At 33.7% G+C, this 24,357-nt stretch overlaps 1 long non-coding RNA gene across 2 annotated transcripts; it reads left to right on the top strand.

The window, feature by feature from the left end:
* Positions 1–6,673: 6,673 nt before the first annotated feature.
* LOC109490703 lies at positions 6,674–23,781 on the top strand. Of its 2 annotated transcripts, none has more exons than XR_004628659.1 (4): positions 6,674–6,815; positions 16,209–16,272; positions 18,498–18,615; positions 23,611–23,781. It is a non-coding gene; the product is annotated as an uncharacterized LOC109490703 (long non-coding RNA). The 2 variants fall into 2 exon arrangements; XR_004628658.1 differs by lacking the exon at positions 6,674–6,815 and adding an exon at positions 14,041–14,097.
* Positions 23,782–24,357: the final 576 nt, after the last annotated feature.

The following is a 24,357-nucleotide window of genomic DNA, read 5'->3' as shown; positions in this document are numbered from 1 at the left end:
AAATTATTAAGCTTTAATGTACCATCCTTCTCAGAATTGGAAACTTTTTCTTGACTATCTAATATGAAAAAATCCCATATAATTCAAAAAAGATTTAGGGAAATAATCATACCTACCTTTTAAAGGCAGTGGTTCTTAAATATTAGCTTATCAAAGCCTTACCTGAGAAACCCCTTAAACATTCACAGGTGATTCAATCCCGGGTCTCACAGATGATACTTTACAAAAAAATAAATAAATAAAAATAAAAATCCAATTACACAAACAAGCTATTTAAAGTTTATAAATAAAAGGTATAGCAACTGATTAACAGAGATAGGATTTCATGCATTCCTTACGCTTCACATTAGTCACCTTAGCAACCTACATACTTAACTAAATTTGAGATCACCATTCTAAACATTTAAGAATTTCTTCTTCAGAAACTCCCTTACAATTTTGGTATCCTTCAACATATAAAATTAGCATCCTTTTGTGTATATTTCATTTTTTTTCCAGTGGTCTAAATTATTTAGTAAAGATATGTATATTTATTGGAGAGATGCTAAATAAAACTCCTCTTTACAGGAACAGAGGAATATTTGTGTGAAAGAAGAGAAGAACTTTAAGTATTCCAATAGATTTCACATCATTTTCTAATAAATGTTCATTATTGAATCACATGACATTTTCTTGCCTTTTTTATATTGCAGAACTGCACTTAAAATTACACATACACAGCTTAGATTCAACACAAAGAAGTAGATTTACAAAGATCTACAAAGAAGTAGATGCCAACCAAACAAAAATTGAAAATATTAAACAACCACCCAGCATCTTAAATCAGCAGATTTTTTGGCTTCTCTGGTGGCTAAGTTTAGATTCTGCAGTTGTACTTAAGAGTTCAAATCCCTACTCTGCCACTTATTAGCCTTTTGACCTTGAGCAGATTATAAACTTCCTTTAACCCCATTTTTCTAAGTCAGAGGATTAATGTGAATATTAAATAAGCTAATTAATTTAAAGCACTCACAACTGTGCTCAGTATGGTTTGAACTTAATAAATTGTTATTACTAGTGCTATAGTCATTTTAAAAATATTTTTGGTCTGTATTTCTCTTAAAATATTGTTAAGACTTTATTGGCTACTTCCTTAACTGTCCCTGTTTGCAAATATTAAAGGAATAAATAGGAAAGAAATCTAGAAATAAAATATGACAACATTGTCGTATTTTAAAAATTCACTTTATTTTTTTTTAAGATTCATCTATTTTAATAGGAGGGACAGAGGGAGAGGGAGGCAGAGTCTTAAGTAGACTTGCACTGAGCACAGAGCCTGACATGCGGCTCTATCTCATGACCCTAAGATCATGACTGAGCCTAAATCAAGAGTCCCACGCTTAACCGACTATACCATTCAGGCACCCAACACTCACTTTATAAGATATTATAATGCAGACATCTTGGAACATGATGGAGGGTTGTTATTGCTATACTTCCTATTTTAATAAAAAATAAAACAAAAAAAAATTTACGTGTAACAGGCCCGTTTGCTTAATTAATCAGTTTTTGGTGTTGCTGATTTATAGATATAACCTAAGTGGCTGAAATCAGATCAGAATCACATTTGGTAAGGCTGCAAATTTGAAAGAATCTAGTTAGAGCTCCAAGTCCATGTACCCATGAGTGTGTGAACATACAATCTGCCTTCGTAGAGTAGTTATCTCCTATGATATGTGATCTTCTGTGAGTATTTCCTCTTTTGAAAAAAGATAAACCTGCAATTATTCACCCACTTGAAAATCATTATGTATTCTTTCTTCCCTTGCAAAAAAAAAAATATTGGGTTTAGGGATAGGAAATAAAATATCGAAAGAGTGAAAATTTAAATTTGAAGTGGACTATATTGAGACACCCTGATCAAAATGATCTAGAGTCTTAATTCAAAGAGTATCTTTATTTAACATATTTATTTAAGAATATACTTTAAATTCACCCTTTCTTCTTGTCCCATGCTGTTTAGTTCATAGTTTTATTAAATGCATTTTCAAATTTTTATTAATTTTCAAGTCCCCTGTGTTTTTCTAGGATAAGTAATTTGTGTCACAGGGGGTTTATTTTGAATTCTCATTTATATTAAAAACAGATTCCAACTCTAATGTTTTAATTAAGGTTCAATATCAGACAAAATCTCTCTTTTCCGTTATCCTTTCTATTAACCTAATAAATTTCTGATGGTGCTGAACAATCAGCAAAACAAAAAAGGGCATTGTGTTCTCAATAACATGGACTATGATATTTTTTCCTGTGAAATATATAGTCAGAATTGTTATCATTTATTTATTGAAATATTATTATACTTCAAGGTCATTATCATGCTGACTCTACAAAATCAATATGTAAATTTGGATATGATAATCTATCTGACATAGAATTCTGGATCAAATGTCTATTGATGAGAAAATATCTGTTAGAAATTAGTTTTAGAACTATTATCTGATAACAAATGGCTTTTATTTTAAATCTGACCTCTTTATCAAAACACAAGTACCAGGGCGGGAGGAAGTAGTCTGAAAGTACTTTAGGGTTAATAAAGACCCAAAATATATAAACATATTATATATTAACTATACTTACAAATATTTGATGTTTCACTAGTTACTTCATAATCAATGTTCCTCTGTTTCCACTGGTTTATGCAATCTATGAAATCATAATAAAGATGAGACTTATCAGTGACAACCTCTTTTGGGTAACTTTAGTTTCAGTCTCAGTACTATAAATACATTTGGATGTAAAATCATGTTTTCTGGCTTAGAACATGCAGCAGATCTACCATCCTCTCACATGTTCTTCCCACAATATGTGTTGCCATTCCTCCATCAAAAGGTGGGGTTTAGGTCCTCTGCACTTGAACCTGGGTGGAGCTGTGACCACAGTGTACATGACACTAGATGACTTCTGAGGTTAAGTCATAAAAGTTAATAAATCTTCTGCTTGATCATCTTGAGATGCTCACTCATGGTACCCAGCCATACTGTGAGGAAGTCCAGGACACATGGAGGGTCTATGTCTAGGTTTTCAGGATGACTGACCCAGCAGAGTTCCCAGACTACAGCTAGCATCAGTCAACCCGCAGATGTGAGGGCAAAGAAGCCTTCAAGCAGACCCAGTCCCATCTAGTGTAGGATGAGTGAATGACTCTGATCAAGAATCATATAATCAATCATCAGACCTTAAAAAGATGTCAATAAAATGATTCTTTTTATTCCAAGCCATAAGTTTAGGGATATTTATTATACAACAATAGATCATTGCAATAGTATATAATGGCTTTCATTCCTGAACTTGGCTATTTGACCTGACATCTAGTTGTATGTTTAGTTTACTTCCTTAAACATCTGGGTTTTCTTATTTAAAACTTAGAAAAAAATATGATCTCATGTCTATAATGTAACTTACAGAGCAGTCCCAGATACAAGCTCCCAAAATTCCATAATAAAATACAAAATTTCAAAATAAATTCAAAAACTTAGAACATCAAAGATACTAAATATATAGGTCACCCTAACGCCAAAATCGGATATAAAATTATTCTCACCATTACACTAAGAGAGATCATTTGAAATATCAATGAGTATCTTGTGTAACCATGCTAAAGATGCAAAATCTTTAATTTTTATCCCCCTGATAACTAACTACAATTTGGCCATGTGGCTATCCCCTTTCAATAGTCCAGTATTAATATTTTATCTATTTTAATTGAGCTATTTGCATTTTCTTATTGATCTTTTATTGAGTTTGTTAATATACTGTATATACATCCTGTATCTGATATACGAATAGCAAATAATTTCTCCCATATATGACTTGTTTTTTAAGCTTTTTATAGTAACTTTGAGCATTAGAAATTCTGAATTTTAATTACTCTATTTCATCAACATTTTTTCACAATTAATACTTTTTGTTTCCTAAGAAATCTTTGCTTATTTTATGTTTTTGCTTAGTTTATGAAGACATTCTCTCATGTTATTTTCTGAACATTTTTTGTAACACAGCTCTCACATTTTTAAAACAACACTGTAGATACTGTGTAATAAACATACGACAGTGCTCAAGAGAGTATGCAGAGAAGTTTGTTAGGGAATTGTTAGTGGCCCAGGAGCGTGTGATATGATCATCGCAAAGACCAGGATAACAGCAAAGGAGACGAAGGAAGTGAACTGAAATAAAATAGATTCTTGATGTAAGAGAGATTTGGTGCTTGGTTGCAAGCTGGGGTTAGAAACAAGGAACAGTTGATGATGATATCTGTGTGGGTTTTTTTGGATCAAGAAGATGCAACTAAAGAATGTGAGAAAAACAATTTGTGGTTTTGATTAAGTAATGAGTTCTGTGTAGGATATATTGAGCTTTGTTAGCAAATATCAAATAGGTCATTACACATACAAGACTGGGACTCATGGGATAAGTGAGACTTGGAACATAATTTGCAAGTTATCAGCATGTAGGTGGTATGGAAAAAGGCCGTACAGCCCTTTGAAACATCTAGAACTCCAAAAGAGGAGGAACAGAGCGTGAACAGTATCCATTGTAGTATCCAGAAAGGTAAAGCAGGAGAACATAATGTTACAGAAGTTCAGAGGGGGGGGAAAAGTGTTTCAAAAGAGCAAAAGATTGATATAGAATGATCCTGACAAATGACCTGATATCTTACACATTTATTGGTCTTCTTGGCCTCAATTTTCACATCTGAATAATGAGCAGTGGAGCAGAAAAATATCCTAATGTTTAATATTCATTTATTGTTCACTTAATGAATGTTTTTACGTGCATACTGTATGAATGGCGTACAAAAATTATAAATGTTGGGATAATAGTGAAATAATAAATAATACACAAAACATCACTCAAGAAGACTATACTTAGTGAAAGAAAGTAAGCTGTGTATACAATCAGCTCAATAAACAGTAAAGAGTGGAGAGTGCCGTAATTGGGATAATTAAAGTGACTTTCAAGTTACCTCTTTTTCAATTACCATTCTAGAACTTGGATTATATCCTTTCTCTTATCAACAGCTGCTATCAAAATCAAAGGTGACTTCAACAACATCATCTTAAAGGTCTACGATTCCAACCGCTTCAGCAGCCTTTAGTCAATGATCACATTTCAAACCTTGTCAACACCTGGATCTCAACACCTAAAACTGTAAATTTTATAATGCCGATAGCTGGTTAATCTCATGGCATTGTGTAAAACGAATTGAAGCAAAGAGAGGCTAAAATAATGGAACTCTCTTTTCAGATTAATTGAGAACCTAATAAAAAGGTAAATAATCCTTAGGAGAGAAATTGGAGTCTAGAGATAATGTGAACTGAAAACTTAAACAGTCATAGCAACTATCTAGTGAAGTTGAAGTGGTCAAACATGAGCCTGGTTACCTAAGTGGCAGCAAAGACCCTAAAAGAGGAGCCAGATAGAAACAGGTTTGTAAAGTAAAATTATAGGATGGATTATTAAAAGGGAGAGAGTTCATTTACACCAAATGTTCTAATCATTAAAGAATAAATTAGTGGATAATACAACAATGTCTAAGGAATTCATATCTTTTTAATTTTATAAAACAATATTGATTGAATATTTGATCACTTCTAATGGTTGCAGCAATTTTTGTTTTGTTTGTTTTTATTTAGTTAGATCTTAATAACCATTATTAGAAAGATACTTAGCATCATGCCCTGGCACGATTCCTCATTTTNGTTTTTGTTTTGTTTGTTTGTTTTTATTTAGTTAGATCTTTTTTTTTTTTAAAGATTTTATTTATTTATTTGACAGAGATAGAGACAGCCAGCGAGAGAGGGAACACAAGCAGGGGGAGTGGGAGAGGAANATAAATTAGTGGATAATACAACAATGTCTAAGGAATTCATATCTTTTTAATTTTATAAAACAATATTGATTGAATATTTGATCACTTCTAATGGTTGCAGCAATTTTTGTTTTGTTTGTTTTTATTTAGTTAGATCTTAATAACCATTATTAGAAAGATACTTAGCATCATGCCCTGGCACGATTCCTCATTTTTTACCCAAAATTAACAATTATAGTCATTGATTTCCATGGGACTGTCATTACTGATGCTCATTTGTCTAAACTAGTAACTGAGTGCTAGTGGGAAGGAAGGTAAGAGGGATATGAAGCATGGCTTCCTTTAAACCAATTAGACTGGGTTTAAGTATCTGTGAATACATAGGAGATGAAAAACTGAAAGAAATGCCTTTCACGAGTCAAGGAATAACATTAGAAGTGCTTCAATGTACACATAACATATTACTTCTGGAGATGGGAAATACGCCGTTCTGTAACTTCCGCGCTGAGTCACGCAACACCCGCGCACTCTCAGAACCTGGAAGCTGTGTACCCAACGGCAGTCCTGACGTTTGCCACCGCCGGTGCCATACTAATAGCAGGCAAAGACAGAAAGGAGGTGTTGGCAAATGACTTNCGAGTCAAGGAATAACATTAGAAGTGCTTCAATGTACACATAACAAATTACTTCTCGAGATGGGAAATACGCCGTTCTGTAACTTCCGCGCTGAGTCACGCAACACCCGCGCACTCTCAGAACCGGAAGCTGTGTACCCAACGGCAGTCCTGACGTTTGCCACCGCCGGTGCCATACTAATAGCAGGCAAAGACAGAAAGGAGGTGTTGGCAAATGACTTCACGGAGATTTGTCTATAACAAGAGGGTAATGAGCAGAGAAGGAAGAAGGGGACATGTTCCGCAAGAAAACTGTAAAGGAGACTCTGTATAAGACACTACCATGGAGACAGGTATAACTGACTGACATTTTTAAAAAAAGGACTAATTTCTTTAAGTCCAGCAAAGAAAGACAGTTATCATATGGTTTCACTCATAAGTGGAACATAAGCAATAGCACAGAGGACATTAGGGGAAGGAAGGGAAATCTGAAGGAGGAGGGAATCAGAGAGGGAGAGGATCCAGGAGAGACTATGGACTCCAGGAAACAATCTGAGGGTTTCAGGGGTAGAGGGGTGAGGGGATGGAGTAGCCCGGTGATGGGTATTAAGGAGGGCACGTGTTGTAATGTGCACTGGGTGTTGCACGCAAATAATATATCATTGAACACTACATTAAAAAAAAAAAGACTAATTTCTAGGAAAAAAGTAGGCGGGAGATTGTGCCATAAAGTCTTAATTTTAAAAAAGAAAAATAGTTTAACAGGAGACTGTATTCTGATGAAGTTTTAAATATGTGAGTTGTGAAAATAGCAATTTATTTTTAAAAAGTAATCTTCATTAACTCTCAGTTTATTAAATTAAAATAAAGAACTGGTATAATGTTGTCTCCATAAAGAGCAAATGAAGGCCAAAACAAAGTAAGAATATTGTTTCGGCTACAGATAGTCTTTTAATCATCTGACTTCAAATTTCCTCAATCACTGTGTTTATGTAGGTCTGTAATCAGGGTGTAGGAAATTTTACAGTTCTATCTGTGGGGTCTAGAACCCATTCATAGACAACTTCTAAAATAACTATTCTCACTCCTGAGAGTATAGCATAAGGCATACAGCCTTGACTTTGAAATCTTAACAGTAACTTTGTATCCCAGGTATGAAAATAAGATATATCAACTTGATATTTCCACTTCAGTTTACTACCTTACAACTCACAGCTTCCCTGACATTTCTGGAATCATAACACTTTCAAAGCCTGTGATAGAAATAAATACAGGTTTTATTTACATTTTATTTTTTGATCATCAATCCTCTTCCAACAATTTTAAATGCCTTACACTTATGTCTCTTTAGGGGAAAATAAGAGTTTCTAATCATAGCATTACAAATGTGGAAACAGATATAAAGAGATAAAAATTGCTCAAGGTCACTGGCAGAGGTGTGATTAAGAGCAAGTAACCACAGAATATAGAACATCATACAGATGTTCAAATTGTAGAGAATATGGATAGTTGCAAAATGAAAAGAAATGACATCAAAACTCATTGTAGTCTAATGAGAAAATAAAGGAAGCACATTATAAAGTTGCATAAATATAAATAAATAGAAGAAATCTATATATACTCCCTGATTATTATTACAGTACTTCCCTTGAAATGGTGTTAGTTATAGAACAGCATGATGTAAAGCAGGCTGCCTCTTTTCAGACAGTGTGAGGATCTAAGGCTGTGTTCTTACAGATTTGGAATGAAATATGACCTAAAAAAAAAAGCATAAAAACCAACATACAAAAGAGATATATCTCTATTGTCATGTAAATTGTGAACTAGGTTATATGAATAAATGCACATCGTTGTCATTTACTGACATTATACACAAATACACACAATTGCAAGAGCATATAACAACTATTTGCACTCAGTGAGGCCTGGAATGTTATATTTTCCATGGTTCTTTGCTATGTCAAGGAAAAATGAATCGAGATTATTCTTTACCAATATTGTGCTGAACAAATCATATATGCTGTTTCAGTTAGGACTCACAAAAGTTCTGTAATTACTGTTCTCCCTTAAAAAAGAAAGAAACAGTCAAAAGTAGAGTATCATTGACATCACAGAACTTGCAGGAAAACATCTAGGATTAAAATTTATGTTTGTCATGCTCTTTCCACTCACCCTTTCAAGGAGACCTCTGAAATGTATCTATCCATCATGAATGGGGAAATGGGATTGGGGCTGAGATGGAGGAGAGAAAGAATGAGAGAAAATGAGAGAGAAAGAATGGGGGAAGGTGACAATTTTGAGATCCTTATGGAACAAACTGAATTTCTAATAAGAATGTACCCTATACACTCTCTGGTAGACAGAAAGAATTAGCGTGCCTCCCCCCCAAGTCTAAATCACCACCAGGAAAATAATTTGGCACTGGGGCAATCATTTTAGAAAATCTGCATACACAATGCAACCGTTAATATTATTGTCCCACGGGGGGATATAAAGAAAGAAAGCGTTCAGAGTGAGTACTGTTTTCAGCATGTGCCAAACTCTAACTGAAATCCACTTCAAAGAGAGTAGCGTTATTTCCTTTGTATTTCATTTCTCCCCCAGTACTGCTTTGAATATTGGATTTTCTTGTGATAAGGGTTCCAAGTTAATGATCAAAGTGCGCTTCGTGGACCAAAATGACTTTAACTCCACTTTTCAGAGTGACTCTTCCTAAAATGCTCCCTGGGGAGTCAAATTTCCCTGACTCAAGGTATTTCTATTCAAGGTTAAAAACCACTTTTAAAGGTAATAGCTAAGTAAACACTGTTATATTTTGGTTGATTGAATCCGCATGAATTATTTTTCATTAAATGGCAAAATCTAATTCTAGGGGGAAAAAGTCTTGTTAATTGTTTTCATAAAGATGTGCCCCAGGGCAGCTTTTAGTTTTTCACTGACCATGGGTTTCAGAAAGCTTTTCAATTCTGCCAAATCATTGCTTGCTTATATTATTCAATGAAAATGGAAAACATAAAAATGACCTTCTATGATGAGCATTTATTAAATACATTTTTCGTTGTAGCTAAAAACTTCTTCCTAGTAGAAGTATTTACTTGTATTCAGTAAATGAAAACAGACATGAAAGCAAGTAGACTCACATGAATGGAACATTTGCCAATAAACCAGTTGACAGTTTCAAGTTCTCTCTACAGAAAAAGCTGGTCATTGTGGACCCCTGCTCGGTTCTCCTTATGCTGCAGAGGAAGAAAGGGCAATGCTCCCCCTTGACCAAATGTTCTAATCACTACAGATACTTCAGACTCGTACATAAACAATAAGTGTCTTTAAAAAATGCGTTGCAAAGAAGAATGAACCATTGTCCCCTAAGAGTAAGCAAGATTCTTATCCATGGCTGCAGATCTAGGGCAAGGATACAAAACAAGCCAACTAATTACTCCCCTTCAGTAATAGCAAGGAAATTCTTTTGTCCACACGCTCACTCACGCTCACATACTCTCAGTGGAGAATTGAGTGAAATACTGTCTTAGCGATGTTTTAAGTTCAGGGTTTTCTCCTGACCAAAACATAGATTTTTGTAGCATTACATCACTTTAATAAACTGCTTTTATTTTTACTATGGTCTAGAAGCTTCCTGTTGGAGAATGGATCGATCTTACTTCAGCTTATAAAATTACTCCAAAATGGACTTGATTCCTTCAACCTTTCTACTTAAAATGTCACTAAAGCTTGCATGTCCAGGGCAGAATGTACTTTTTCTCAGGTACATATTACTTGCATACCTTATTGTGTTTCCTAATTGAGAGAAATTGTCAGTGGCTGACCTGAGTGCTTCTACTCATACAAACTAAACTGGAGGATTCTGGTGACCTTATGTCTCTGGTAAATGTCCTTCAAATATTAAAGTAGAAAGTTTCCTGAAGTTTCCATAGTAATGTAGTTAAGTGGTTATTTCTACATTCTAGAGTCAACCCCAGAGACTAAGAGATAAATTGTGCACTTCATAAAATAAATAGCACTTTTGAATATCATGTTAGTAATGTTATCATATTCTATGAATACCCTTAATTGCAAAGACACTTTAACTAAATGTCAAAATATAAAATTTGAAAATGAACCTATCATTCTCTATATGAGAGAATTTTTTTCTAATTTCTTTCTTTTTTTTTTTTTTTGACAAGTATAGTTGAATTCCCCTTTCATGAAGTCTGTCTTATTTTTCAGTGAAAACCACAGCATTTATGAGATGCATATAGGGAGCAAATCTACATGCATTCTCTGTCTTTCTCCATCTGGATTTCAAATTCCTTACATAAATGGAACCCATGGAGCTATTTTAGAGTATTCTAATTCCAGACATTGAACAAAAAAGTCATTTACCTCCCAGTGAAAAGTTAGCAAAATTTGGTAGATTTCCTAGATTGAATATTTCCTTGATTGAAAAAAAAATCACCATTTAGGCCTGGATCTTACATTAATGACACAGTGTCATTAAGCTTTTTGGCATAATTTTCTGAACCTCAGTTTTCTCATCAGTAAAACAAGATGCATTTTAAGGATTCAATAACAATTTATTGGTAGGCTGTTATATTGATTTGCTAATGAATATCATGTGTTTGTAGGAAGCAGAACATGCATTGTTACTTTTAAAATGATGTTAGTACCAGAAATAATTGCAACTGTCAATTATTGAGAAAAATCTAAATACTGAGTATTGAGTATTAGGCAAATTACGTAGATTATTTTCCACATACATGCAACTTTATAAAATTAATAATCTCATTTTTAAAAAAAATGTGTGTCAGAAAAGATAAGAATCTTGCACAATTAGTAAATAGAAATATTAATCCAAACTTAAGACTGTTCTGGTCACTCCAAAACACATGCATCTTCCTCTACACCCTAATATTAAGAACACAATCATTTAATCCACTGAAATAACCTATTTTAGTGGAATTGATATCGGGAAAAATGACTGAGTTCAGCTCTTAGAAATTTAACAATTGAAATAACATATGTGTAAGTCAGAGATTAATGAGATTGGCTAAGTGTAAGTAATGGATGAGAACAAGAAATAGAAGGATGAGAATGAGGGAGTAGCACATCTCCAGATTTATTATTTTTTTTGTACAATCCTGATTTTGAAAACATACTGTTGTTTCAAATACTCAAAGAAAAAAAATTAAACTCAGAGTTTGAAAGAAACCCTAAAATTGAATACAAACAAAAACAAGTTAAATAGTAAGTTGAGCTGTATTTTAAGTTAATAAGTACATAGAAGAGTGGGTGGGAAGAAAGTAGCCCAAGTATATTTTGAACACATTATTTGGACTACGTGACTCAAGCTAAAAGCAGTATATACATATACATATAATTTTAAAGACTAATTTTTCTATAAATTTTAGGACTAAGCAAATATGTAGATATGTTGTGGCTGATGAGAACTAGCTTTGTCAGAGAAGGTGTTATAATGCAGAAGGGAAAAAGATAGAATAAACTATGTGGTGTTGAGTTGGAACTGAGGTTACCCTAGCTTCCAATATATATGGACAATTAGATATAGAAGTAGAAACAGTGGACAATTAGATATAGAAGTAGAAACAAGCGTATGGAGAGTGTGTGTGTGCATGCACACATGCACGCACCTTACATAATTTCCTAGTTCTATCAGCTAAGTATACTAAGCAATAAAAACCCATAAGTAATGAACACACAGTACTTCTATCTTGGTTTTGAAATATCATTCTCCTCAAAAAGGAAGCTGTGAAGAAATGTCTGAATCCAGAGACATGGCTGAAAAAATAACAAGATAATCCTGGAAAAGCCTGATGTGTCAGAAAACAGGCAAGTATTAAAAGATATGATGGGGATAGGTAAAAAAGAGCAGGAGTCAGCTCAAAGGGGCATAAACTAGTGAAATCTGGGACAATTTGAGTCTCAAACTAAAAAATGACAGCAAAGGATTATAATCTACTTAATAAAATAATTCTAAGGATCCACAAGAGATGATGATGATGATGATAGACTGTAATTGATAGATAGATAATTGATAAGGAAGGAAAACTCTTCCTTATGACAGAAAACCAACTAATAAATATAAACAGAGTGACAGCATTAGAAAATAAATTCCAATTTGTCAACCATGGTAATAAAAGTTGATTTATGGATGAGCCATCATAGATGCTAAAACTTGTAGAAACTTTGAGAAATATTAAGATATTCACATAATTTCAGAATCTCTCCACAAGATATTTATTAATTAAAAAGAACAAAATCATAACTTTATGATATAGAAACCTGGCAGACAGCAATTTAGCCAAGTATTAAATTAACACCACCAATATTCTAACACACTAACATTTTCTGCCTACTCATACAAGGTGCCAAGAAAGATACAACATCAGCTTTGTTGTAATTCTGCCCCCAGGGAACATAACTTGAATCTAGTCATGAGGAAACATCAGATAAACCCAAATTGAGGGACATTCTGCAAAATAACTAGGCTGAATTCCTTGAACATGTCACTGTCCAAAGTACAAAGAAAGACTCAGGAACTGTATCAGATTAAAGAAACTAAAGACATGTGACAAACGTGATTCATAATCCTAGTTTACTTTTGCTATAAAGGATATTATTTTTAAAATTGACAAAATCTGTGTATGGATTTTGGCTTAGATAATACTGTACCAGTATTAAATCTCTTGACTTTGATAATTTTACTGTGGTTATGCAAAAAAATGCCTGCGTTTTTAGGAAATAAACACTGAACTATGTAGAGGTAAAGGGCCATCCAACTTACCTTCCAATGATTCAGGAAAGTAATTGTATGTACACATACAGACGCATTAACAGATACACACAAAGAAAGCATAACAAAAGCTAAAGCATATCTAGCAGCACATCAACACTTGGGGAAACTGTACAAAGAACACATGGACTTTTTTGAGCACTATTCTTGCAACTGTTTAAGTCTGAACTGACATTAATATATAATTTTGAAATTATCAGTAATGGGCTCAAATTTCTCATCCTGAAAATCCATGGTGATCTCAAAGAAGACTTGTGACTGTAAGATTCTCTAATGTAATAAAACACTTTATCAAAATAAGTCTTCATGGTAGAATACTTCTCATCAAGCATGATTCTTAAAGCTGAATTCCAAAATTATCTTTATGCCAAACCAGCTGTAATCCAGCAGGATCTTTGAATTTAGGAAACTCATTTTTCATAATAATAAGATACATGCTGGGCTTGAATGTCATTAGACAAAACATGTTTATCTGCTGCCTTGTTAAGTGTTTAATATTGCCCTGAAATTAATTGAAATTCACTACAACTCATTTTATTTTTCCGATTCTTACAGTATTACAATATCTCATTTAGTGATTGTCATTAGTAAAAAAAAAAAATAAAGTAAAGTAAAATAAAATGCAAGTGATATGTGTTGTTTTAGGAAACTTTACCTGCCACAGTAAGAATTTTCACTCAACTTATCTTCAGCGCCTTTGGGTGTGCTTGTGTACAGGGCTGGCTTCTTATATCCTGTTTGGGTATTTTTAGATTTGCTTCATGAATTCAGGGTTTTGAAATGCTTTGAAGACAAAATTCATTCTTCTTTCAATATTTCTGTTCAAGGTAAGTTGACTTTCTGTGAAACTACAATTGTTGAATTAATTCGTAATTTTAAAAGAAAACAATCTAGACATCATCTACTTCTTGAGGGGGGAATTAGATAAATGAAAACATCACTTATAGAAAAATTGATACACCTGTTATAGAGTCATAAAGTTGCTGGTACAGAATTAATGTAACAATAAAATAATAGATGAATGGATACATCTTATTGCATAATGCTTCCTTGTGACCCTATGCATTTCATTTGTTTACCTTAAAGCCGAGGTATTTAGAGTGTTAAAAAACAAAATGCAACTGAATAAATTGTAAAGGTCTTATTAGTTATATTCAATGATTCATGAATTGGATAGCATCCAATTTAGCAGAAAGAAAGGAGCTCCAAGGAGCTGTACAAAATGAAAGACTTTCATGGGCAGCAGAGAGTGGGAACAATGAAGTTATGCTAGCAAAAAGGGTCATTTCCTTCAGGGCATGTAAGGGGCCTATCAGGCAGATTCCTTCATTGGTGCTGACTAAGCAATTCCTGATTAGCTCATTTAAAATTCCTTTTCTGGGAGAGCCAAAACTGTAATTAAGTTAACTCTTGGTTTGGTGATGTGGGGCTTAGCATAAGCAACTCCATTTGTTGTGTTGTTTTTAACAAGAGCTTAAAATTGGCTCTTTTGGGAGACAGGTTAAAATTCTTTCTATTGAGACTTTGGGAAACAAAATATCTGCATATTTCTAGTAGCCTGATGCCTTCATTTTTTTTTTTTCAACCTAACATGTATCTTTACCTGTTTTATGCAAAAGGCCAATTGATGGTGTGAGAATACTATACTGGGATATTTTCTTATGACAAATGAAACTGACAAAGATATAAAAATTCAGGATGTGGATTGAGAGAGCAAACAAGCTTAGAGAAAATAATTTCTCCATTCTTGGGTTAAGTAAATGCACATCACTTTTCATAAATTATCCACCCCCTTCATGCTTCATTTTGATTGGTTTCAGAACCCGAAATAAAATCATTTTGCATAGTATGTTTGTCTTAAAGATCAACATTTTTGCAAAGTCCTTCAGAAGCAATAGCCAGCAGTATTCTGGATGATATCCAATACATTGAAAAATAGAAGAGGACATTTCTGAAGCATGTGTACTAGTGAAGAGAATAGGGAAGTAGACAGTAGCAGAAACCTAGAGAGAGTAACAAACAGATCAAAACTGAAGAGGATCCAAAGAAGTAAGTTTTACATTGGTATGTTTCCCCCCTTCCTTTTTATGTCTTTGTACCAGTTGTAGTATTCTCAGGACCTGTAACTTTTTTAACATTAAACAACTTCCTTAAAAGTTGTCTCACTCCCTTAGAACCAATAGAAAGTTGAATTGAAATTTCTATGAACTGAGCCAGCCCAGGAACCCTTAATATTTTGTATGTTGCCAAAAGGATGTTATGCAGTATCTTTTTAATGAAATTTCATTGCTCATGTTAATTCATCTGATCTGCAAACCTGGAAACTGGCTCTTATTAAAATTTCAGTCAATTTCTTGAGTCCATTAACCAGTCAGTGTTCTCCAGTGTTAAAAACAATTTGACCAAAGGCCCCAAATGGAGTTGTTCATCCTAAGCTCCATATCACCAGAGACTTGAATTAATTACAGTTTTGGTTGTCCCAAAAATGGAACCTTAAACCAGATAATTAGGAATTGCCTAATTAGCACTAGTTGGATAATCTGTCTGATAGAAAGTAACCTTGCCCTAACCAATCTGCTTTATTACCTAGTGTAACTTCCTTATCTCTGATCCCTTCTGCCTGTAAAAGTCTCAGTTTGCACAGCTCCTTGGGCTCCTTTTTAACTGCTAGATCAATTTGAATCAACTTTTGCTCAAATTAACTCTTAAGATTTTCAATATGCATCAGTTTATCTTTTAACACCAGAGAAATAGAACCAGTAGAATATATATATTTGGAAAGAGAGAAAGAGACAGAAAATGAGAGAGAGAGAGATTTACTTTAAGGAATTGGTTCATGTGATTGTGGGAACTGCGAAGTTCAGGATTTGTAGTTCAGGTTGGCAGGCTAAAAATCAGGCAGTATTTCAATTACAGGATTCGATTCCTTCTTCCTCAGGAAACACCAGTCTTTGCAGGAAGGGCCGCAATGGAGTGGAAGAGTCCCACCCACATTGTCATAGGTAATCTACTTAAACTGATTATAAATATCAATCACAGCAACAAAATAGCTTCATAGCAATGCCTAGACTAGTGTTTGACCAGACAACTGGGCACCATAGCTTTGCCAAATTGATAAATAAAATTTACCATCGCAATGGTAGTTGGACACTATTCTTAACCAAGTCCTGCCAAAGATGTCTTATGAATCCACTGACAAATATTTTTTTCATTGACCAAACTTTATCAAGCATCCTTTGATGGCTTCTTGACTAGGCTTCCGCCTTGTCCTATAAAGACCTGAACAAAACACTAGCATAGTTTCTAATAACTCAAGGCCATGCCCCTAAGATGACCCTAATCTCCTTGTAAGTGCCTGCCTGAGAAAACTCAAGACTTCCATGAGAATTTTATATTTTTTTTCCAGCCAACGACCAAAGACAGGATCCTTGTCTCTCAGTCTTTGTAGGAGAGTAGGAGCCGAGCTTCGATGAGCACCAGTTAGCAGCAAAATCAATTGAGTTTCCCCCTTTCCCATTTGCGATTTTTCACTTCCCTGACTCTATTGAGCCCCTGTTCACCCTGTTGGCTACTCCCTCACCCTTCCTTTAGAAGGCCCATTTCTGTACAAATTGGAGTTCAGTTCACTTCAGACTCTTTTCCTTATTGCTATAACACATTACTGATTAAAACCTGACCTTACCACTTTAACTAGTGTCTGGTTTTATTTATTTTTTAAAAAGATTTTATTTGTTTATTTGACAGAGAAAGTGAGAACAAGCAGGGGGAGTGGCAGGCAGAGGGAGAGGAAGAAGCAGGTTCCCTGTTGAGCAGGAGTCCAATGTGGAGCTGGATCCCAGGACCCTGAAATCATGACCTGAGCCAAAGGCAGATGCTTAACCAACTGACCTACCCAGGCACCCCGAGGTTTGGTTTATCTTTGACACCATTCTCCTTTCTAAAAAACAAAGAAACTTTGAGAAAACAACAGCAGGAATATATTAATTAATTATAATTTATTATAATATAAATGTAATTATATTAATGTTAATAATCAATCAATTAATTAATATAATATGAAAACCTCGGATGCCATGATAAAACCTGAGAAGGCTAGATTTTACAAGACAGTGTTAAAAAAAAATTAAACAAGGAGGTCATTAAGATTTAGATGGCTCGAATGCCATGTTAGCCTATGTAAGCAAACCAAAATCTAAGCCTATAAATGCACTTACAAAATCAAAGCCTAAGGACAACCAATCACAAACAGCCAATTAGTCTTTAAGCTGCAGCCAATCAGTAATTTCTTTCCTTTGCTTCCCCACTTACAGTTTGGCTCTGTCCAATTCTGATCAATTTTTTGTTCAAATAAACTCTTAAGATGCTTAGTATGCTTCAGTTTATCTTTTAACAACAGAAAACTAAAAGTGGAAGAGTTGCCAAGTGATTCATGAATTTAAAAATAATGAGAAGGAAAAGGAATATTTTAGATATAAATAGACATAAATAATACATAATTTTTGCACTATTTATATAATATATAAATATGAATATATTATTCTCAACAGAAAAATGAGAAAAGACTAAGAACTCACTTCTCTGAAATCACCATTTTGCCATTTGTCACCCTGATGCTATGGTTGAAATAAACAGTGTCTCTTGCAAGAGTACTAAGGTCTTTCATAATTAAGCCAAAGGTGTTTCCTTCTTCAAAGCTTATTCTTCTACTCATAAAAAATCCTGCCTGGACTTTATTTCAATGAATAATATTGTACTTCCATTTTCAATTCCCATTATAGAGTTTCTAGTATCTTGTTTTTCCTCTTCTCAATTCTAGCCTTAGATGGCTGAAGACATAACAATGTACATCCTGTCACACAATAAAAGTTATTTCTTCTCCTGGTAGGAATCACTGCTCAATCTAATTCAATTCATAGGTACAATGCAGAATTCTACCTTTCATTTTCAACTGCTCCTGGACCCATAACACAGAGCACCATCTGCCTCTCCTGTCATTACTCGTTATTCATTACTCATGACAACTTAGACCAAATACCCCCTATAACTGTGTCTTTGAAAAAAATTTTTGAAATCTTGCATCTTTATCTTTCTAATCAACACTTGATTATATCCAACTACATTTATTTTTAATACAATATGTAGTATATATGTTACTACCGTTAACATTTGTTACTAATAAAATAATGTTAATATGTGTTAGTTACATATGTCAATTTCAATTCATCAGGTATTGTATGTCCATAATCATTGAGGAAGTATTCCTGCCTGAATAAGCTTCCATATATTGGGAAGAATGGAGCATAAGAAGTTAGAAATATTGAAAGACTGCATATACCCGAAGACAGGTAAACAAAAGAATATTGCTTTAAACTGAGAGATACTAAATCACCTTTAAGTAAAGAGTTTGCCTTTCGATCCTGCATGTCATTGTCCATCTCTGTCAATTGGAATAGGAATGACAGAACAATTAGATTTATTTTTTTAAATAAAGGGACTTTTTTGTGTGGGTTGAATACATTTTATTCCTGCCACAAGGGGATATCAAGCTCTTTAAATCTATAGTTCCTTTTTTTTTTTTTTAAGATTTTATGTGTTTATCTGAAAGAGGGAGAGGGAGCATGTGTGCAAGTGCATGTGAGCGGGGAGGGGCAGGGGGAAGAGCAGAGGGAGAGGGAGAAGCAGACTCAGAGCTGAGCAGGGAGCTCAATGTGGGACAGGATCCCAGGACTCTGGGATCATGACCTGAGTCGAAGGCAGACGCTTCACTGATTGAGTCACCCATACACCCCTAAATCTGCAATTTCAAAAGATCCTAATTCATGGAAATGAATTTGGTACTTAATTCTCTCCCCCTCTCATCTCACTGAGAAATTATTTTAAAGTATTTAAAAATAATGAAAACATATTAGTCATCTTATAATTCTTATATTGTTCTTATTGTTCTTATTATTCTTATATTCTTATATTGTCTATAGACAATGAGGCTCTGTTGTAAAACATTTTTGCTTTTGTTCAGTTATATCCAGTTTTCCTTTCTCTATTAAAAAAATCTATTGTTTTGAATGAAAAGATAGGAAAAATTATCAGATGTAAGTATTCAGTTTATTAAATCATAGAAAAGGAAAGGAAAAGGCCAGCCTCACTAGTGTTAATGTTTTCATATGATTAAGCATATCTATAACAGAAGGCTTTTACAGAAGTTTCTCCCCATTTTTTGTAATTGCCATCTTAAAGATTGTTAATCAGTTATTTTCAAGATAACTGAAATTCTTGTAACACAGAAGGGGTAGAAATGTAGCATAATTGCTTTTAAGTGTTTTATGCAACAATAGCCATTTCAAAACAAGTTTTAGGGAAAGATTTAGATTTAGGGAACCAGGATTTTAGTTTCTAAACCAAACACCGGTGATTATAAGTCTCTTAGCTTTACAAGGCCCATATTTCTATCTCTGTAACAGAAGAGGCCCAAATGATCAAATCCATAAGGTTTTTAATGACTCCAACATTGTATGATTTTTCAAACTCTTTCAAATGAAGCATTCATGTTTGTAGTATTTTAATGATTCTAAAAATTAGGAAACAACAACCAAAATTAAAAGAAGAATTTACCCAAAATGGTTATTCAACTCTAAAGCAATTCTAATGAGATTAAAAATAATAATAGCAATTATATCAACAACAACCAAAAATAGCACTAGTAAACAAAAAGATTTTCTGAACACTCAGGGGAGCTGAAAGACATACCAGGATATTAAAAAGCAAACAAACAGAACTATAGTATGAAACAAAAAAGTATGGTGAGGAAAGCCAAATATAGAACAAACCTAAGCAATAATAAAGAAAACTAGGATGTGAGGAATAATATTATTTCAAACTGGAGAGTGCTTTGTTCGTTTGTTTTATAGGTTTATAAGTTTGACCACAAGAAAATAACGAAAACATTTAAATTAAATTTGGGACTTTTTTTAGAAAATAAAACAAAGGGATTTATATAATGTTTTTATTAGAACTCATATATGTTACCAGAGGGATTAGAAAGATAGCTTTTATTTCCTGCCCTCAACATTCTCTCAGCAATCTAAAATATTGTAGTCATTTTCTGATAAAATGATCTCATATTAAAATCAATTTAGAAGCAACTGTCAAGATGGATTCAGATGAGAATGATTAAGTTCAGTGTTCATGAACATGATTTTAGATAAGCCCTTTGAAACATGGACACTTTTGAGGCAAATCAGAAACTAAAATCATATTTAGTAGGGCTCCTGGGTCCTTTCCTCAATTTTCAAATTAGAGAAACATTACAATCAACAGGTAGAACACTTTCTAATTCATTTGATTGAGCTGAACAGATAAACGGAAAAAGCAAGATTCATTCCTTCCCAGTATATGGCATTATACTTTTTTAAGGAGTAAAATCATTTCCCTAATGACTGACAAATTCAACCTATTAAATCAGAGCAAAATAATAAAAAGTTCTCCCTATCACCAAGCTAATTTTTTAAAAAGCGTAATCATTTACTGAATCAAACCTCAATTGCAAAAATGTAATCCTTATACATGAGCCAAGTATGATAAATGATGTTTAATTTTAGCATCTTAGATGTGAACTTTCATGCTCATGAGTGGACAGAACTCTAAGTTTCTAAGAGTTAATGATCATTATTAGAAAGCCAAATTTGATGGGTTTATGCTCCTAAAATATTTTCATTCAGATTATGGAGAGGAGGAGCTAGGTTCTCAGTTTGTAAATGAATGCAATTAAATCACTCTTTTACCTTCTGTTCAAGAAAATTGCATTTGGGTAATCTAAGTTTTCTATAGTAAACACAGTAATTCCATAATCTTTAAAAAGTACTTTAAGTTTTACTTTTCAGTTCTAAGTAATAAAAGAATTATACATATTAAAATTATAATTTGTTTGTAAGCAAGGAACTCCAAGACATTTATGCGTCCACTGGGTTCCTGAGCTACTGGTTTCCCATCTCTTTTATGCATATGTATATTCCCTTCCTGTTGGCATCAAGCAGCCTGTTTTCCTAGCACATTTTAATCTCATGGGCAAAATCAATCAGTAGAATATGAAACAGAGATAAGATTTGTTGATAGAGTTGGAGCCAAGACATAATTCTCAAGAGTTTTTTTCTCTTCCTAATGTGGAGAAGTGTGTAAAATTGCAAAGATTCCTACATTTGCTGTGGTAAACCTAGCCTCTCAGCAATTACACTGATGAAATGCTGATAAATAGGGTAATTAACATCATCACTGATTCCGTAAGTATTTCCTGAACACCTACTTTGTGATACCGGTGGTGAATTAAGATGAATAAAGTAGACATAATCTCAGACCGCTTGAGAATTTCATAAAAAAGGAACAAAGCATTTTTCTTATTCTTGAGAAATGTAACTTATTAAAATAGGAAATAAGAACTTGCTAACAGATAGCAGTTGGAGCAAATAGCTAGGCAATGGATAATCAAGAAATAAGATATAATCATAAAGGATATAGTTACAAACAGCATAAGTTCAAGGAAAAAATAGATTAGTATATATTCAAGGAGTTGAGGAAGATATTCTAGAAAATCAGAAACTGAGAACAGAACATTATATGCTCAGGCCACCTTTAAACAAAAAATAAGTAGACAGGCATTTATCAGCATCAGGAAGAACCTAAGCGAAAAGCGAAAGACTGAAAAAGGAGAACAAATTTGGCATAAATGTGTGATTGGTAAGGCGCCTTATCAGACTATGACAATTTTACGTTTAATTAGATGTATGAATATTAGAGAGGGACCAGCACCAGATAATTAGCTTCCTTAGAGTTAAAACCACATGCAGTCAATAACAGCTAATGAATAACTAATATTGTACTATTCATTTCCATCCAAGTAAATTTCATCTTGATTATTTTCATGATGGCTCATCCTATTTTATATAGTAGTATTTCATACAGTAAAGTGATTTACCAAGTTGATTTAACATCTATAAATTGAGTTCTCCCATATTCTGGTATGTTGTTTGGTACAGTCAACATAAAAATGAATCAATTGTCTTAGCTTTCATCACGCTGACAGCCAAGGATAGAGTGGTACAATTAAAGAAGTGTGTCAATATGGAAGTTAATTTTGTGAGTTAAGGCTTTATCTTTCAAAAACTTTGTGTAGAAATAAATTCGAAAAAAAAAAGTCAGATGATAAATCTTTGATTTCTCATTCAGAAAATGTGATCATCACAAAAATGGGCTAGAATCAGGCTCCAAGCACTGTTTTGTGAATTATAGGAGTGGCTACAATTAGTATGCATGCCATATGTTAATCTCCAGATGGTCAAGAGCTTTGGAAACACATTGTCTATATGTATTATATAAATAAACCTGTTTAACTTTGTCTAATATACTTCTTTCTTAGTAACATAAGTTGAAAATATTTAGAAGAAACAAGGGTCTTGTCCCTTTTAAGATGCCATGGAATGACCACGAGTAAACAAAGAGCATTGAAGGAAGAAAAATAAGTTGCTATTATTAAAAGAAGGTCAGAACTATTTGAGAAAAAAATAAATCAAGAATATCAAAAGTGAGAAGAAAAGTATAAGAGAAACTAGGCATTTTTCCATTTTGTACCCTAACCAGAACCCTGATTAATAAAGAACAGATTTTGACACCCATGTTGATTCTAAATAGCAAATGGAAAAAAATAGGAACAATAATGCTAGTCTGTGTTAAAAGAAGGGGGAATATAGAAATAGTATATGTTAAAATAGGAAATCAATAAATAATAACTGAAATTAACTATTTATGCGATGTTGGTTCCGCAATAGATATTGTGGATGGATAGGTAGAGGATAACCACACAGTTTGTTTAACATATTTTTTAATAATTGAATGACTTTTGACTGAATTTATTACTCAGTGTGTCTATCATATTGCCAATGACAAATGAGAAAAATATTAGTAATACTGATGATAGTGGTGAGAGGTATAGAAGTTGTATATTGAAAACGTCATCCAGAGTATCGGTGATTTTATAAATTGTGGCTAATAAATTAACAAATTAATGTGTATTGATTCCTAAACATGTACTTTTGAAAGACTATATTCCCTATGATATGAAACAATTATTAATGATATAATATCCTTTTATGGAAAAATTTGTCTATGATAGATATTGTAATAGTATTAGTTTCTTATTGCCACTTTAAAAATATTATCACAAACCCATTATCTTATAATTCTAGAGGTCAGGATTCTAAAATGAGTTTTACAGGGATAAAATGACGGTATCAGCCTAACTGCATTCTTTCTGGATACTCCAAAGAAAAATCTGTTTCCTTGTTTTTTTCCAGGTTTTCGATACCACAGTCATTGAACTCCTTGGATCATGGCCCCTTCTTGCATCTTCAAAACACATCACACCAACTTTTGCTTCTGTCGTCTTATCTCTTTTTTTCTTTACTATGATCTGCTCATCTCCCTTTCATGATTACACAGATCCCACCCTCCTACTCTGAAATAACCTTGCCATCTCAAAAGCCTTAATTTAATCACATCTGCAACTTCCCTTTTGCCATGTAAGGTAATACATTCGCAGATCTGGGATTAGAATGTGGGCATCTTTAGGGGGCTGTTATTCTTTCTGCCACACAGTCTTAAAATATAAATATTCTAATTACACGTTCAAAACAACACGGTGAAGTAGGAGTTACCCTGTTATGCACGTGGACAAATGGACAAAAGTGGACAGGCTTCATGTCCGTTCTGTCTATCCAAAATCTTTTCTTTCATTTGAAAATCCTAGTTATTCCAGACTTCCCTGTTGAGAAATAATTTGTTCTTTATAAGGAACATAAAGAAAGGTCCCCCTTGTCAACCCTCCCCTTGATTTTCAGGGTAATATATTAGGGTGATGGAGACAAATGGCCAGGCTACCCTCTGAATGACCATTTCTCCCATTGCTCCCACAGCAGTGCCTCAGAATTTTCCAGATGCCCCTGGGGAAGAACACAGCAGCAGCAGCTGTCGACACAGGGACTTCCAGAAGCTGACATTTGCTTCCTTTGCTAGTCACTTCCTCGTAACTGCTCCTTGTGGCA

Source organism: Ailuropoda melanoleuca, chromosome 11 (genome assembly GCF_002007445.2).
Source record: "Ailuropoda melanoleuca isolate Jingjing chromosome 11, ASM200744v2, whole genome shotgun sequence".
Classification (NCBI taxonomy): Eukaryota; Metazoa; Chordata; class Mammalia; order Carnivora; family Ursidae; genus Ailuropoda; species Ailuropoda melanoleuca.
Note: the sequence above shows the minus strand (reverse complement) of the source record. Positions and strands in the feature narration are given on the sequence as shown.